This window comes from Triticum aestivum, chromosome 3B (genome assembly GCF_018294505.1).
Source record: "Triticum aestivum cultivar Chinese Spring chromosome 3B, IWGSC CS RefSeq v2.1, whole genome shotgun sequence".
NCBI lineage: Eukaryota > Viridiplantae > Streptophyta > Magnoliopsida > Poales > Poaceae > Triticum > Triticum aestivum.
The window spans coordinates 792,279,970-792,297,418 of record NC_057801.1 but is presented as its reverse complement, the minus strand read 5'-3'; positions in this window follow the sequence as shown (position 1 = coordinate 792,297,418).

The window sequence follows — 17,449 nt, the reverse complement described above, 5'->3', positions numbered from 1 at the left end:
ACCCCTAGTGAAATCTTTTCAATCATTGTTGGACTTATTTTTTTTCTCTCTCAAATAAAACAATTTTTTTACCAGTGGGATTATTTGCATAATTAGTTTCCCTGATGCCTTATTTCTGTAAAAATGATTTTTCTAAGCCTCAGGGCCTCTTTTGCACTACAACCATTTGATAAATTGATTTCAAAATTCCACCAAAATTTAGAGAGGTCATGTGATGTTTATAAAACACTTTAATGCAAAAATATATTTCATTACATGGATATTTTGAGTTCTACACCAAGTTTTCAAATCTGGTCCAGAGGACAGTTTTGCACTACAACCTATTTTAAATATTTCTTTAAAACTTCTACCAAAATTATGCGATGTCAATAGGAGTATATTAGTTAACTTTTTTCAAAAAACCTAGTGATGTTCTTTGGAAAAATTGAGTGAACCATCCTCATCTTCATTCTGGTCCAACTGGATGGATTGTACTACAGCTATATTTTAACTTGCTCCTTTTGTTGTGATTCCTTTTCCTACTTGTAGCCCTTCCTGCTAGAACCTTAAGATCAAGAGGTTGGACTCATTGGAGAAATTCTAGTACATGCAATCACGCCCTGTTCTTTCTGTCCAGAACTGAAGTTTTGCAAAACTTGCACTAGCAAGTTTCTCCTTTTGGCAAACTAACCTCACCACCCTCTCTTGCATCTAAAGAGACCCCACTCTAGAAGATTTGACCACTCCAAGAAATGCCTAGGTGAATGTGGCATTCTATCGAGCACCCTGTAGGCATGACTAGTTTTGACATGAGTCTTAGCTTGCACTGTGATCTTGCTTCCCTTGCCTAACTACCTTGTCCAATAGACTTCTAGCTACTCATAACCTAGGTCTGCTAATTCCCAGCCTTACCCGAGACCTCTAACGCGCCCTGGCATTTCGTCGAGCACGTCCCGTGCGTGCTCTGGGCGCGAGCAAAGCGCGCGTTTTGCACGTGCCGCGCCCGAGCCGCCATGTCGCGCCCCTGGTTTTGCCCACACCACAGAGCCGCGCCACGCACTCCCCTTCTCACCAGAACACGCCAAGCAGCCCTGGTGCCCTGCAGCACCGCCGTCAGAGCCCTTGGCGGCACAACGGTGTCCACAGCACGCCTCTGCCAGGTCGGTACCGCCCAAGCCTCTCCCGCTCGCCACCTGCCCCTGGAACAGCTCAGCCTCATCCTCTCGCGTGTCATCTAGCTCTCGTCATCGCCACGACGCCCTGCCACTACAGGAAGGCGGTCCGCCGTCGTTCTTATCTGGCCGCCACAAACCGACCTCGTTGCACTATATAAGGAGGCCCCCGAACCCATTCGAGCAAGGAGGCAACCAAAGGCCACCCCCATGGCAACCCCACAACCTGCAATCGTCGGAGGGAGGCCTTCTTCCCCGTCTCCGGCAACTGCAGCCGCCGCCATCGCCCCGGCCATTCCGGCACCACCAGAGCATCCACCTCTCCACTCTCTTCACTAGGAACTCCCTCTCCCCCTCGTGAATCCATCCCCCTGCTCAATTTTGATCGGGACTCATTGCGGGAGAAAAATCACTTTGCCCGACGACCACCGTCCGCCGCGAAGCTCACCGCCGGCAGCTCCGTCCACCCCAAAGGCCATATCAACCACCGGAGTGACCGTCTTGATCCCCTGAGCACGCGGATGGCCTCCGCTTTCCGAACGGTGCCGTCATTCGCCGGCGAGCCTCGCCGGAGCTCCGCCTCTATTTCGGCTAGAGGAGGCGACGCGCGCGTGGACTGGTCAAACCTGACCAGTGGGCCAGGCGGGTCCACTGTCAGTGACCTAGTGCCGATCCACGCAGGCATAAGTGGAAACGTATTTTTAGAATACGCCTTCGACGTGGTCAGTCCGAATCGTTTTTCTTTTTCTGTTTTATTTTCTTTTCAAAACAGATTTTTGACCACAGCTTTGACTGGCTATAACTTTTTAATGACAACTCCAAATAGATTGATTCTTTTTCCTACCTCTCTCAAATTTAATCTAGTTTATTTTAAGATTTATTTGAAAAAAATTCAAACAACTTTTTTGTGCTTTTTTGAAATTGTGTGTTAATTCAAATTTGCTTAAAATAGGACTTTGGAGAGAGAGAAGAATACTTTCAAAAGTTTTGGAGTGCACCCTGCCTTTCCTCACATTGAAGGAAAGCATTCTGAACCCTGGCATAATATTTTGCATGCATTGATTGACACGATCATGACACCACCTCAATGCCTAGAACTCGTTATTTTATGTGGTGATGTGATCATTTGCATGAATGCTCATTGGAAATTTCCTTGCTGTTGGAAATGGACAGGCTTGTGATAGTGATCATCCTCGTATGCCTTTCGTGCCTACCGGAAGAATAACGGGAAAGCCTCTGTCTTGGGTAGACCCGAGCTTGTCCCTAGTTGCTCATCGAGACGAGTGTGTCTGGCATGGCATGAAGGGTATGATGAGTGGTGATTCTGTCTGTTGGATGAAATATACTCGTTATGCTAATCTTGTAGGGAATACTTAAACCTCCTGAGTCAACCATAGATCGAGTCTTGTTCTAGTAACCCCCATACTTGTTTCGTACTACCACTCGTCTCTACAACAAGTAGAGTACGGTTCAGTAATTTGTCAACCCCTTTCTAGCACACACTGTACAGAGGGGCCGGCATGAGGGTACCACGGCCATGGATTAAAGCTAGTCATCCGGTCAGGGGGCATGGGTGTTTTGGTTGTAGCCGAGGGGGTAGCTTCCCCAGTTTTGCGCGCGGTATAAATTTTGTGATCCCATGCTAATCGAGGTTGTAGCCTTCCCACTTAGAGTTTTGCTTAACGAGTGTCATGGGTGATTCTAGACACCGGTGAGTTAAGCTGGTGTGTGCAAGTCAGGTGCGTTTTCATTTAAAAGACCGTAGACGGAATTAGTCCCGATGGACTAAAGGAATCCGTTACTCGTGGGTAAAGAGTACATCCTCTGCAGAGATTAAACCTATTCGAATAGCCGTGTCCATGGTTAAGGATTACAGTATGGGATGGGTCAAGTGTCGGTCTTAGTGTCGGTCTTCGGAGGAGAAAACTGTTAAACCAGAATTGGGATCATGACTTGAGACTTATGATGATTATGATTATTTTGAAATATTGAGTATCCCTGGGATGGTTTTACCTCCTGGATATTCACTATATTTATTTTCTTTATAAGCCCTTTATGTGGTGTCGCTCAGACGCCCGACTGTGGCATGCTGTTATTTATTTTCTTTATAAGCCCTTTATGCGGTGTCGCTCAGACGCCCGACTCTGGCATGTTGTTATTTATTTTCTATATAAGCCCTTTATGTGGTGTCGCTCAGACACCCGACTGAGGCATTTCTCTTTGTTTACTAACCTTTTGAGGCGTCGCTTCAGACACCCGATCGGTGCATTTTATTATTAATATGTTATTGCATATTCATAAATAACCTGCTTGCGTGCATCAGAGTTTTTATTATCTTTTGTGACTGACATCGTGAGCATAAAATATTTCAGAACATCGTTGTTATATTATACCCGTGTTCATAATGTTTGCGAGTATATTCAAAGTACTCACTGGCTTGTCCCTGGCTATTGTCTTGGCCAGATTTCTTGTGTGGAGAGGAGCGGCCGTGATGACAGCCCTGGAACCTAAGCAACGGTGATAGCAGCCTCGCGAAGATAGGAGTTAACCTGGTCGGCTGTTCCTGTGGGAAATGGAGTCCCATAGACACTAATGATTCACAACCCGCTTCCGCCATCAACAACTAGAAACTATTTGTTGTACTCATAGGCCATAATGGTCTTTTACTACATATTTTGTATTTTGCTTGGAATTTCCGTATCAAGTTGGTGCCTCATCAGCTAACAGTAATCATGGGGCTGATGAGCACAAGGGCCATTTTCTGGGAATTAATACCCGGAAAACCGGTCGCCACAAACTTGGTATCAGAGCCAGGCTGACCATTGGCTAATCCTATCTTTGCCAGGTCGAAAGACCTAGGTAAGCCAAACCACCAGACCTTAACCAAAACCCAGCCAAGCTTCTCGTGCAAGATAGTCACACAGTGACTCCGACACTTTTGACGGTCGGTGCCAAACCTATCAACCTAGCCTGTCGATCACGCGCAAGTGACCGGTGCCTATAAGGTCTCATTCGCAAGCGTGCGAAGGAAGACTCCATTCCCTTTTTCTATAAAAAGGGCACGCTAACCTCAACCCAGCACAGCACAGCCTCTACCTCAAACCGGGCCATTATGCTTGGCCCCGTCGTGCACAATGAAACTGCAGCAACCAACCTTGGAGGTTTTGTGACCATACTCGCAAACCTCACCCGTCGTGCCTATGCGTTAGAAGAGGCCCCAGAATATGTTGTGTACCAAGGACCCATGGGCGGTGAAAGCCGTCAATTCTGGGCCACTCTGCACATCTATGGTAGGGGTCTGTCGCCAGAACGCCCCTACAGGTTCACCGGAAGGACAACTTCCTTCGAGCCACAAGCCATCCAGCTAGCTGCTCGAGAGGCTATAGTTCAACTCCGGCAGTTGTCGCCCAGAGTTAACTGTCGCTCGTTCTACTACTACCCCAGACGCGAAGGGTATGGTAGACCACCCCAAGTTGCCAACGGAGATCACGAGACGGATCCTGCATTATTGCACCTAGTGCGCTATGTAGGTGCACTAGAGGCACTATTCGATCAAATCACCATTGATCTGATCGCAGCTCATGGAGAGTTGGTTCGTCGAGCCCCAGCGAGAGGAGAAGACGAGCCCGGCGCCGACAGCCCAGTCGTGCTGTTCGGACAACCAATCGAGACCTTGAGATCAGCCCCAGCCATCAACCAAGATGCTTTGATGACCCCAGAAGTGCTTCGTCGCCTTTTGGGAGCACACTCTAACGGGATTGTAGCCAACAATCCCCGTGATGGTCATCATCGCTACCCCGACCTTGCAGTTCCTCCACCATCTCCGGCTAATTCCAACTGTGAGACCCGTGGAGAAACCTCGACATCCACAAGGCACGCCCGTTTGGATATAAACGAGGTAGACTAAGTCACCCGAGTAGTGCCGAATCTAAGTGTATCCTCGCTTCTAATCGCGTGACCTTGTGCGTAAATGCAGCCTGTTGTTGTGCCTCTGTTTTAGATAGTAACCTTGCATATTTATGTCAGCACGCAATTGCATATTTTTTCCAAGCACAGCTACCAAGACCACCCCGACAACTCCCACAGTGATACGTCACTTTAGTGAGGTATGTATCTATGACTTTGACCTCGACCCTTGGAGCTAAGCTGGCAATTTTATTACCTTTCACCACTGTAAAATGACCCAGCTCCAGTGCTATAAAAAGGCCACCTCGTGACCTTGCCAAGCACCCTCACCTCGTGCACTACCCTCACAACCATTCTTGCCATGTCGAGCCCTAGTATTTATCTGAGAACCCCAGATGCAACCCCAGGTAGCTTTGTCAAAATATTGTGGAACTTTACCTGCAGTACCATGGGTTCTACCCAGCCACCCCAGTACGAGCTGTTCAAATCGAGAATCACACCTTCCACCTTGAAATATTGGGCAGCAGTACACATCCCTCCCGTGGACTCCAACCAAAACCCAACAGAAGTTTCCTTCATGGGGAAATCTATGCCGACCCCACATATGGCCATAGAAGCTGCTGCTTACGAAGCACTCGCTCGCCTTCGATTCGCGGTACCCTATGCTAGCGAACGAGGGTATTATTACTTCCCGAGCCGTGCAGCACCCGGAGGAGTAACATCTTTTCCTGGTGGACGGATTGAGAGAGACCCAGTACTGCCCAACCTAGTCCAGTACATCATCGCTCAAGAACGTTTGACTCAGCAAATAATGGGATATCTCCAGAGTCTCACTGACTTGAATCCTTAGATCGCCATCGGCAGACCACTGAGGCCCGACCAGGAGAGACACATTCATCGGCTGATCAATCCGCTTTCCCCGATACAAGAGGAGTGCATCCCAGTACCAGAGACGTTTTCTCGGGACCCCGTCCAGTTGTCGTTTGCATTATAGACGTTGCTGCTATGTTTATTTCTTGCAACTTTTACTTATGTGTTGTAAATTATGCGTGGTACCCCGAGTTTGCGCGGTGAGTAAATTATTTAGTTCCTATTAATGTGAGTAGTTCCGTTGCGGTTTGACTCTAATATATTACTATTGTTCTCTCGCGAAAAACCCTGGAGTGAGATTTATTTTTCCTTGAGTTGCCGCATCATATATCTTCTCACGACGTGGATTATTTTTATTTCACACAGCACCATGTCAGCAGACTCACAACCACTCGAACTCATACCCTGCTTGCAGAGACACGTAATCGTGGAGTATTTGTTTTTCAAAACCGCTCTTAGCAAATCTCGAGGATGAGATTTTTTCTTAAGGGGGGTAGTGTTGTGACACCCCAAAATTTTAACCTTGTTTTATTAATTAAAATTTTGTCTAGAAACTAAAACTTTTATTTTCTGTATTCCCTTCTGATTTCAGAACCACTCTTTTTTTCTATTATTATTATGGAGTTTTACCCCTAGTGAAATCTTTTCAATCATTGTTGGACTTATTTTTTTTCTCTCTCAAATAAAACAATTCTTTTATCAGTGGGATTATTAGCATAATTAGTTTCCTTGATGCCTTATTTCTGTGAAAATGATTTTTCTAAGCCTTAGGGCCTCTTTTGCACTACAACCATTTGATAAATTTATTTCAAAATTCCACCAAAATTTAGAGAGGTCATGTGATGTTTATAAAACACTTTTATGCAAAAATATATTTCATTACTTGGATATTTTGAGTTCTACACCAAGTTTTCAAATCTGGTCCAGAGGACAGTTTTGCACTACAACCTATTTTAAATATTTCTTTAAAACTTCTACCAAAATTTTGGGATGTCAACAGGAGTATATTAGTTAACTTTTTTCAAAAAACCTAGTGATGTTCTTTGGAAAAATTGAGTGAACCATCCTCATCTTCATTCTGGTCCAACTGGATGGATTGTACTACAGCTATATTTTAACTTGCTCCTTTTGTTGTGATTCCTTTTCCTACTTGTAGCCCTTCCTGCTAGAACCTTAAGATCAAGAGGTTGGACTCATTGGAGCAATTCTAGTACATGCAATCACGCCCTGTTCTTTCTGTCCAGAACTGAAGTTTTGCAAAACTTGCACTAGCAAGTTTCTCCTTTTGGCAAACTAACCTCACCACCCTCTCTTGCATCTAAAGAGACCCCACTCTAGAAGATTTGACCACTCCAAGAAATGCCTAGGTGAATGTGGCATTCTATCGAGCACCCTGTAGGCATGACTAGTTTTGACATGAGTCTTAGCTTGCACTGTGATCTTGCTTCCCTTGCCTAACTACCTTGTCCAATAGACTTCTAGCTACTCATAACCTAGGTCTGCTAATTCCCAGCCTTACCCGAGACCTCTAACGCGCCCTGGCATTTCGTCGAGCACGTCCCGTGCGTGCTCTGGGCGCGAGCAAAGCGCGCGTTTTGCACGTGCCGCGCCCGAGCCGCCATGTCGCGCCCCTGGTTTTGCCCACACCACAGAGCCGCTCCACGCACTCCCCTTCTCACCAGAACACGCCAAGCAGCCCTGGAGCCCTGCAGCACCGCCGTCAGAGCCATTGGCGGCACGCCGGCGTCCGTAGCACGCCTCTGCCAGGTCGGTGCCTCCCAAGCCTCTCCCGCTTGCAACCTGCCCCTGGAATAGCTCAGCCTCATCTTCTCGCGTGTCATCTCGCCATGACGCCCTGCCACTACAGGAAGGCGGTCCGCCGTCATTCTTATCCGGCGCCGCAAACCGACCTCGTTGCGCTATATAAGGAGGCGCCCGAACCCATTCGAGCAAGGAGGCAACCTCACGCCACCCCCATGGCAACCCCACAACCTGCAATCGTCGGAGGGAGGCCTTCTTCCCCGTCTCCGGCAACTGCAGCCGCCGCCACCGCCCCGGCCATTCCGGCACCACCAGAGCCTCCCCCTCTCCACTCTCTTCACCAGGAACTCCCTCTCCCCCTCGTGAATTCATCCCCCTGCTCGATTTTGATCGGGACTCATTGCGGGAGAAAAATCACTTTGCCGGACGACCACCATCCGCCGCGAAGCTCACCGCCTGCAGCTCCGTCCACCCCAAAGACCATATCAACCACCGGAGTGACCGTCTTGATCCCCTGAGCACGCGGATGGCCTCCTCTTTTCGAACGGTGCCGTCATTCGCCGGCGAGCCTCGCTGGAGCTCCGCCTCTGTTTCGGCCGGAGGAGGCGACGCGCGCGTGGACTGGTCAAACCTGACTAGTGGGCCAGGCGGGTCCACTGTCAGTGACCCAGTGTCGATACACGCAGGCATAAGTGGAAACGTATTTTTAGAATACGCCTTCGATGTGGTCAGTCCGAATCGTTTTTCTTTTTCTGTTTTAATTTCTTTTTAAAACAGATTTTTGACCACAGCTTTGACTGGCTATAACTTTTTAATGACAACTCCAAATGGATTGATTCTTTTTCCTACCTCTCTCAAATTTAATCTAATTTATTTTAAGATTTATTTGAAAAAAATTCAAACAACTTTTTTGTGCTTTTTTGAATTTGTGTGTTAATTCAAATTTGTTTAAAATAGGACTTTGGAGAGAGAGAAGAATACTTTCAAAAGTTTTGGAGTGCACCCTGCCTTTCCTCACATTGAAGGCAAGCATTCTGAACCCTGGGATAATATTTTGCATGCATTGTTTGACACGATCATGACACCACCTCAATGCATAGAACTCGTTATTTTATGTGGTGATGTGATCATTTGCATGAATGCTCATTAGAAATTTCCTTGCTGCTGGAAATGGACAGGCTTGTGATAGTGATCATCCTCGTATGCCTTTCGTGCCTACCGGAAGAATAATGGGAAAGCCTCTGTCTTGGGTAGACCCGAGCTTGTCCCTAGTTGCTCATTGAGACGAGTGTGTTCGGCATGGCATGAAGGGTATGATGATTGGTGATTCTGTCTGTTGGATGAAATATACTCGTTATGCTAATCTTGCAGGGAATACTTAAACCTCCTGAGTCGACCATAGATCGAGTCTTGTTCCAGTAACCCCCATACTTGTTTCGTACTACCACTCATCTCTACAAAAAGTAGAGTACGGTTCAGTAATTTGTCAACCCCTTTCTAGCACACACCGTACAGAGGGGCCGGCATGAGAGTACCACAGCCATGGATTAAAGCCAATCATCCGGTCAGGGGGCATGGGTGTTTCGGTTGTAGCCGAGGGGGTAGCTTCCCCAGTTTTGCACGTGGTATAAATTTTGTGATCCCATGCTAATCGAGGTTGTAGCCTCCCCACTTAGAGTTTTGCTTAACGAGTATCATGGGTGATTCCAGACACCGGTGAGTTAAGCTGGTGTGTACAAGTCAGGTGCGTTTTCATTTAAAAGACCGTAGACGGAATTAGTCCCGATGGACTAAAGGAATCCGTTACTCGTGGGTAAAGAGTACACCCTCTCCAGAGATTAAACCTATTCGAATAGCCGTGTCCATGGATAAGGATTACAGTCTGGGATGGGTCAAGTGTCGGTCTTAGTGTTGGTCTTCGGAGGAGAAAACTGTTAAACCAGAACTGGGATCATGACTTGAGACTTATGATGATTATGATTATTTTTATTTATGGACTAACCCCTTTATATTATTTGAAATATTGAGTATCCCTGGGATGGTTTTACCTCCTGGATATTCACTATATTTATTTTCTTTATAAGCCCTTTATGTGGTGTCGCTCAGACGCCCGACTGTGGCATGCTGTTATTTATTTTCTTTATAAGCCCTTTATGCGGTGTCGCTCAGACGCCCGACTGTGGCATGCTGTTATTTATTTTCTTTATAAGCCCTTTATGCGGTGTCACTCAGACGCCCGACTGTGGCATGTTGTTATTTATTTTCTTTATAAGCCCTTTATGTTGTGTCGCTCAGACGCCCGACTGAGGCATTTCTCTTTGTTTACTAACCTTTCGAGGCGTCGCTTCAGACACCCGATCGGTGCATTTTATTATTGATATGTTATTGCATATTCATAAATAACCTGTTTGCATGCATCAGAGTTTTTATTATCTTTTGTGACTGACGTCGTGAGCATAAAATATTTCAGAACATCGTTGTTATATTATACCCGTGTTCATAATGTTTGCGAGTACATTCAAAGTACTCACTGGCTTGTCCCTGGCTATTGTATTGGCCAAATTTCTTGCGCAGAGAGGAGCGACCGTGATGACAGCCCTGGAACCTAAGCAACAGTGATAGCAGCCTCGCGAAGATAGGAGTTAACCTGGTCAGCTGTTCCTGTGGGAAATGGAGTCCCATAGACACTGATGATTCACAACCCGCTTCCGCCATCAACCACTAGAAACCATTTGTTGTACTCACAGGCCATAATGGTCTTGTACTACATATTTTGTGTTTTGCATGGAATTTCTGTATCAAGTTGGTGCCTCATCAGCTAACAGTAATCCTGGGGCTGATGAGCACAAGGGCCATTTTCTGGGAATTAATACCCGGAAAACCGGTCGCCACATCAGGTCTGTGTTGCCTCCGCCGCTCTCACCCTTCCACACAACAGATGGCTTAAAGAGCCGCTCCACGAAGGTGTTGGGTGGCACGGGGTCGCGTTTAGCGCCCATACGAGCAAGGATGTCGGTTGCCTGATTACTTTCTCGGGCAACATTATGGAACTCGAGTCCGTCGAGCCGAGCTGACAGTTTCAATATGGCGTTTCGATATGCCATCATTTTTGGGTCCTTCGCATCGAACTCTCCATTGACCTGTGAAATTGCGAGGTTCAAATCACCGCGCACCTCCAAGCATTGTATGCCCATGGAGACAGCCATATGAAGACCGTGCAGTAGCGCCTCGTATTCGGCTGCATTATTAGAGTTTGTATACATAATTTGCAGTACATAGCGGACTGTGTCCCCAGTGGGTAATGTGAAGATTACGCCAGCCCCCAGTCCGACCAGCATTTTAGAGCCATCGAAGTACATGATCCAATTAGAATATGAGCTTTACTCTTTAGGGAGTTCGGCTTCCGTCCATTCGGCTATAAAGTCGGCCAATACCTGGGATTTAATAGCCCGACGTGGCTTGTATATGATTTCGAATGGTAATACCTCGATGGCCCACTTGCCTATGCGGCCAGTGGCGTCCCTGTTATTAATGATGTCATTTCACTACTAGGGAAAACCTTATACACAGAACTTTAGCAGTAGCATGGGTCAAAAAAGCGGGAAAATTTTGTTTTTGTCACTCTAGATTTTGCCAATTTTCCTTATGCCACTGTAGATTTTGACATTTCACTTTTGCCACTCTTTGTTTTTGACAATTATCACAATTGCCATTTTGTGGCAAAAGCAAAATAATTTTATTTCATTTTTGCCACTCTTAGCTTTTGATAATTATCACAATTACCACTGTGAATATTTTGCTTTTGCCACGGGAATGGAAATTGTGATAATTGTCAAAAACTAAGAGCGGCAAAAGTGAAATGTCAAAATCTAGAGTGGCAGAAGGAACATTGGCAAAATCTAGAGTGCCAAAAACAAAATTTTCCCTACGCTGGTGCTAAGTAGCAGTAGCGCGCCTGGGCAAACCGCGCTACAGATAAAGTTCTAGCAGTAGTGCACCTTGTTCTAAACACGTTACTACTAAAATTCCAATGGCTTAGCCCATGGGCTACACATAGTAGTAGCGATCTTTATCGAACAGCGCTACCGCTACTTTCTTTGTAGCAGTGTGTTTTCTTCTAAACTCGCTACTGCTAAAGGATATAAAACTAAATGGAAAGCAAATAGAAAGGTAATTGAAAATGAAAGAAATAAAATAAGGCTAAAGGAGAAAAATAAAATGTGAAGAAAAATAAATGAAAAAGGGAAAAAAGAGAAAGGAGTAGCAGTAGCGTGTATCCCAGAATGCGATGTAGCTAACATAGCAGTAGCGCCCTTTCTGGAACGCGCTACTACTACTTCTAACTTAACCACGGGGTTCGTCCTTCCCGACGGCCCCTTCCCCCAAATCCAACTCCTCCGCTCTCGCCGCCGCCGTAGCCCATCGGCCGCCACGCGCTCTTCACACACCCTCTACACTGCCCCCGACCCCGGATTCAATGCTGCCCCCGCCCCTGACCTCAACGCCGCCAAGGATGCCGCCCCCGCCCCCGACCTCGACGCCGCGCGCCCAAGCCCGGCCCCGACCTCGATGTCGCCTGCCCCTCCCTCGTCATGGGCACCCGAGGTGAGCACGCCTGCTCCTGCCTCTCCCCTACCTCTGCCTAGGGTTTCTTCATATTTTAGTTGCATCAAATTAGTTAGGTTTCATGTAAGGGTGGAAACGAATCGGATGCGGATGCAGCTCAAATTAGTTAGGGTTCATGTAAGGGTGGAAACGAATGAAATTTCTAAGATGAATCATAAAACGAGTAAAAAAATATTTACAGTTCCTAGGTACTAATTAGTTAGTAAGAACTAGGTACTAGTTTATTTTTATTTATAGTAAGTTTATTTTTAGTAAGAACTAGTTGAATTAATAGAACTAGTTAGTAAGAACTTGTTGTTATTTTTTTAGTTAAAGCAATTTTTCCCGCATCGACGTGGACGATGCCTATCCCGCATCCTCGTTGTCGAGTCCGTGGAGGACACCTGCGTCACTAGATGGGCCATGTCCGGAACTGGGCTCCGCCGGAGTGGTACTGGGAGGCGCTACCTACTGGGGGCGCAGGTTGGTGAGGAGCCAGCCTGTCGTTGACCCGAACCTTCTTTGGTGGCCGTCGCGTGGGCCAGTGACGGTCCAGAGGCTCGAGGACCCCATGGAGGTGGTGCGTCCCCGTGTCAGTGAGGAGGACGCGGACGTCCATCGCTACTTGTTTGCGTTGGAGCACAGGTTCTCCAATACCTGGCAGGTTCTCCAAGGATCTCACTGGAGCTATGATCCTGTGATGGTTCCTTCTCTGTGGTTGTCCACCGCCCGCGCAGATACCCAAGTGCTCTAGGGTTTTAGTTGTATTAGTGATGATATATGTATGATACTATTTGGGATGTATTAGTGATAATATTCGATGATGTATGGACGCATGATATGATTTACTTTTGCTTATTGAATGCATACTAATTTGAGTCCTATAAGATATTTTGAAATGTATATCTTGTGTTGCTCAAATAGGATATGTGCGTGCCCAAGTGGCCGGTCATGTTTGCAGGTTACACCTCCGAGTGGCCTATATTTTCCCAGACTGTTGATTCATTTCCGTTCCGGCAAATTTCAGGCGCTCGATATGTCCTATTTTAGAAAAGGTCATGCCCGATTTTTCCGTGAATTTTGGCATGACTTGTGCCAGAATATGTAGGAAATATCGAGTTCCCCAGATTTGTGTGTTGAGTAAACTGGTAGTTGTCTTCGATCAATTTTCAATTAATGTTTCAACTATGAACATAGGAAATGTCTGACGAAAAGGATTTCGGTATTTGCAAATACTGCGAAGATGAGAATGGCCTGTGCGACGGAATCTTCCTAGATGATGATAGGCACTTCAGCATCAAGCTGGATGAGAACTTCGAAGTTGATACAGTAAGTCACAATGACAAGTCTTTTTTCGTAATTAACCATGACATCTGCTTCATTTGCTTCAACTTATAATTTATTTATTTTACTATTCTACTAGCGTATCCTCTGCCATGCAAGAGTTTTTATATTGGATATGATAGGTTTCAGTCGTACTATGGAGGTAAAGAAAGTTTACTTGAAGACCGAGCATGATTATTTTCCATGCAAAATTATACAATTCAGACGACTACACCTATTTTGGTTGCAAAACATGGCGAGCACTATGCAAGACTTATGCATTTGAGCCTGATATGGTTATCACTTTTGATATTCGTCCAGAAGATGATATTGAAGGTAATACTGACATCTGGGTCGATGTGCAGATGCCTCCAGTTATACCATTATGTGAGTTTCTCAACCATATTTATGTCTTTGATATTGTTTATTCAAAAATAGTTGACAACTAATTTCTATTGTCAGCTTATTTCCGTTCAAGCAAACATGTCCAGCGCTTGGTAGACAGGACCTACTACTGTGTCGGGGCTGAACTAAACTGCGAGGTGGTAAGTCATTATGTTTCATGGCTTGCGGATCTTGATACTGTCAAGACAAATTTTATTCCTGCATTTAGAAATGTTAGTACTGAAAACGTGTGACGAATAGTGTTCATAATGAACTACGCTCACATCTATTTAGGAAAGATGGTAAGATTTTTACTATTTGTCCTCAGTGCATCTTTTCCATACATTATTTTTTAAGCTAAACTTCATTGCTAAGTATGTTACCGTACGATGTTCTTCAACAGGGACTCCCGATGAATGTTGTGCCTCATGGGATCGAGATTAAAGGTACCATGAGTATTGTTAGCTTACGTCCAAGATATCCTACAAATCAATATAGTGCATTCAGGATTAGCGACAAATTCTTAATAGTGAAAGACTGGACCAAATCTGTGATGGAGGAGGGCAGACAAGTACTAGGGGGCCGCAATCAGAAGCGCAACCCATGATTAGGAGACAGGTTCATCTGCATGCTCCAACTTGATGAAGGAGGAGAGATACACATGTTTTATGTTATTTTACCTGAGAGAGAGCAGCAGGAGTGGTTAGCTAGCTAGAAATGAGTTTGAAGATGATGATGTGCTACACTATGACTATGATGATTAAATAGCTAGTGTGGGTTGTAATGATTATGATGATTATTATTAGCTAGTGTTAGTGGTGATTAAATAAATACTGTTGGTGGTAATGACTATGATGATGATTAAATAGCTTGTGATGGTGGATTAGATTCAAGTGGAGGCAACATGTGGTGCACATCGAAAGTACTACTAGTCCAAACTAGATCAAGTTTGGATTAGTAGTATACTTTTGACATGCACCACATATTGCCTCCACTTGAACCTAATCCACCTTCATTTGACACACTGTTATGGACATAATGATATAAACCTCATAATTGGTATTGTACCAAAATTTGTATAACGGCGGATAAATACACTAAAAAAATTACTAGTAGCGATGGATAGTAAACACGCTGCAACTAGCTAGATTAGCAGCAGCGCGGGTGAGAAGAAGCGATGCCGCTATGTGTCTTAGCAGTAGCGCGTGTCACACGCGCTACTGCTAAGTAATAGCTGTAGTGCCTTATTAGTAGCGCGGCAGCACGCGCTACTAGTGGGATTTAAACCCGCGCTACTACTAGGGTTTTCCCTAGTAGTGTTTAGTGGAACCTCGGATGCCACTGTGACCGAACACTCTTTAAAGTAGTGCCGAAGTTTATGTGACGCCATGAAGACTGTGTAGGCTATCTTCTGATAGTGCGGGTATCAGGATTTGCAAGGTGTAAGGACCTCCGATACATAGTAAATTGGTTTTTGGGTGGGGAATTTATGTCCCTCCTCCCCTCGCTCAACGACGAGGACGGCGCTAACTACTTGGTTAGTTGCTGAAATGTATAATAACATAGGCTCTCCAGTGCCAGGTGTCGGTGTCAAAACCGGCGGATCTCGGGTAGGGGGTCCCGAACATTGCGTCTAGGCGGATGGTAACAGGAGACAAGGGACACGATGTTTTTACCCAGGTTCGGGCCCTCCTGATGGAGGTAAAACCCTACTCCTGCTTGATTAATATTGATGATATGGGTAGTACAAGAGTAGATCTACCACGAGATCAGAGAGGCTAAACCCTAGAAGCTAGCCTATGGTATGATTGTTGTTCGTCCTACGGACTAAAACCCTCCAGTTTATATAGACACCGGAGAGGGCTAGGGTTACACAGAGTCAGTTACATTGGGAGGAGATCTACATATCTGTATCACCAAGCTTGCCTTCCACGCCAAGGAATGTCCCATCCGGACACAGGACGAAGTCTTCAATCTTGTATCTTCATAGTCCAGGAGTCCGGCCAAAGGTCATAGTCCGGTCATCCGGACACCCCCTAATCCGGGACTCCCTCAGTAGCCCCTGAACCAGGCTTCAATGACGACGAGTCTGGCGCGCAAATTGTCTTCGGCATTGCAAGGCGGGTTCCTCCTCTGAATACTTCATAGAAGATGTTTGAACACAGGGATAGTGTCCGACTCTGCAAAATAAGTTCCACATACCACCGTAGAGAGAATAATATTTGTACAAATATAATCTGCTGACGTATCCCGTACCGTGACATCATGCTACGGCCAAGCCTTTATTCGAATCGTTTTACTGTCCCACCTCAGCGCGTTTAGCGAGGCGGTTTCCTTGGCACGTCTTGTCAAAGCAGAGATCGTGTCCCCTTATTCCGGGATTCTCATCAATACGGGCGTGGGTAACCCAACCGTGCCATTGGTATGTCTCTTTAATCGAAAGTGAGTCCCAAACGGTCACGGGGAGGGCTCTTGGTATTCAACCTCTTTATAAAGAGACCAAGGCTCGACTCCTTTCTTTCAATCCCAATCAAATCCGCCTCTCGCATTGAGTTCCAACACCCAAAGCTCCAGATTCAGGTGCCTCGGACCTTCGATGATGTCCGGCTCCGACCTTCAAGGCCGGTGGATGCCTTCCTCTGTTACGGAAGAAGACGTGTTAAAGTTAAGAGACACCAGGTATCTAACCGGCGAAATCTTGCATAGGCTGCCTGCTCAAGGGCAGGTCACTCCCACTCCCAAGCCCGGTGAGAGCGTGGTGTTCGCGTCTCACTTCCTTCGGGGGCTAGGCTTCCCGATTGACCCCTTCGTGAGGGGGCTCATGTTTTACTACGGGCTGGAATTTCACGACTTAGCTCCGGAGTCCATCCTCCATATCTCATTGTTCATTGTCGTGTGTGAGGCCTTCCTCCATATTACCCCTCACTTCGGATTGTGGCTCAAAACCTTCAAAGTAGAGCCGAAGATGATCGAGGGGCAGCACGCGAAGTGCGAAGGTGCTGTTATAAGCAAGATTGTCGACGCTCCATGGCCCGAGGGCACTTTTCAAGAGGAGTTCAGCTCATGGCAACAAGAGTGGTTTTATATCACAGCTCCCAGGGGCACCAAATGGGTGGCGCCACCTGCCTTTCGCTTGGGTCCCCCACCACAGCTAGCATCATGGGTCAATAAAGGGCTTAACTGGGGGGCGTCCAAGGACGTGCCCTTGTTGCGGGGTCACATTTGAGATCTCCTAGAAAGAGATATCAATCTGGTCATAGTGACGCGGGTTATGTTGATTCGCCGCATCCTACCCTGCAAACGTCGCCCCCTCCGCCTGTGGGAGTTTAATCCGGAAGGACCGCGAGCCCTCCAACATTTTATGGGCGCGACGCCCAAGGAGATGTACAAATTGTTCTTCGGATCCGTATATTTATCATAAAATTGCCCTTCAAAGAGCTATCCTTTAA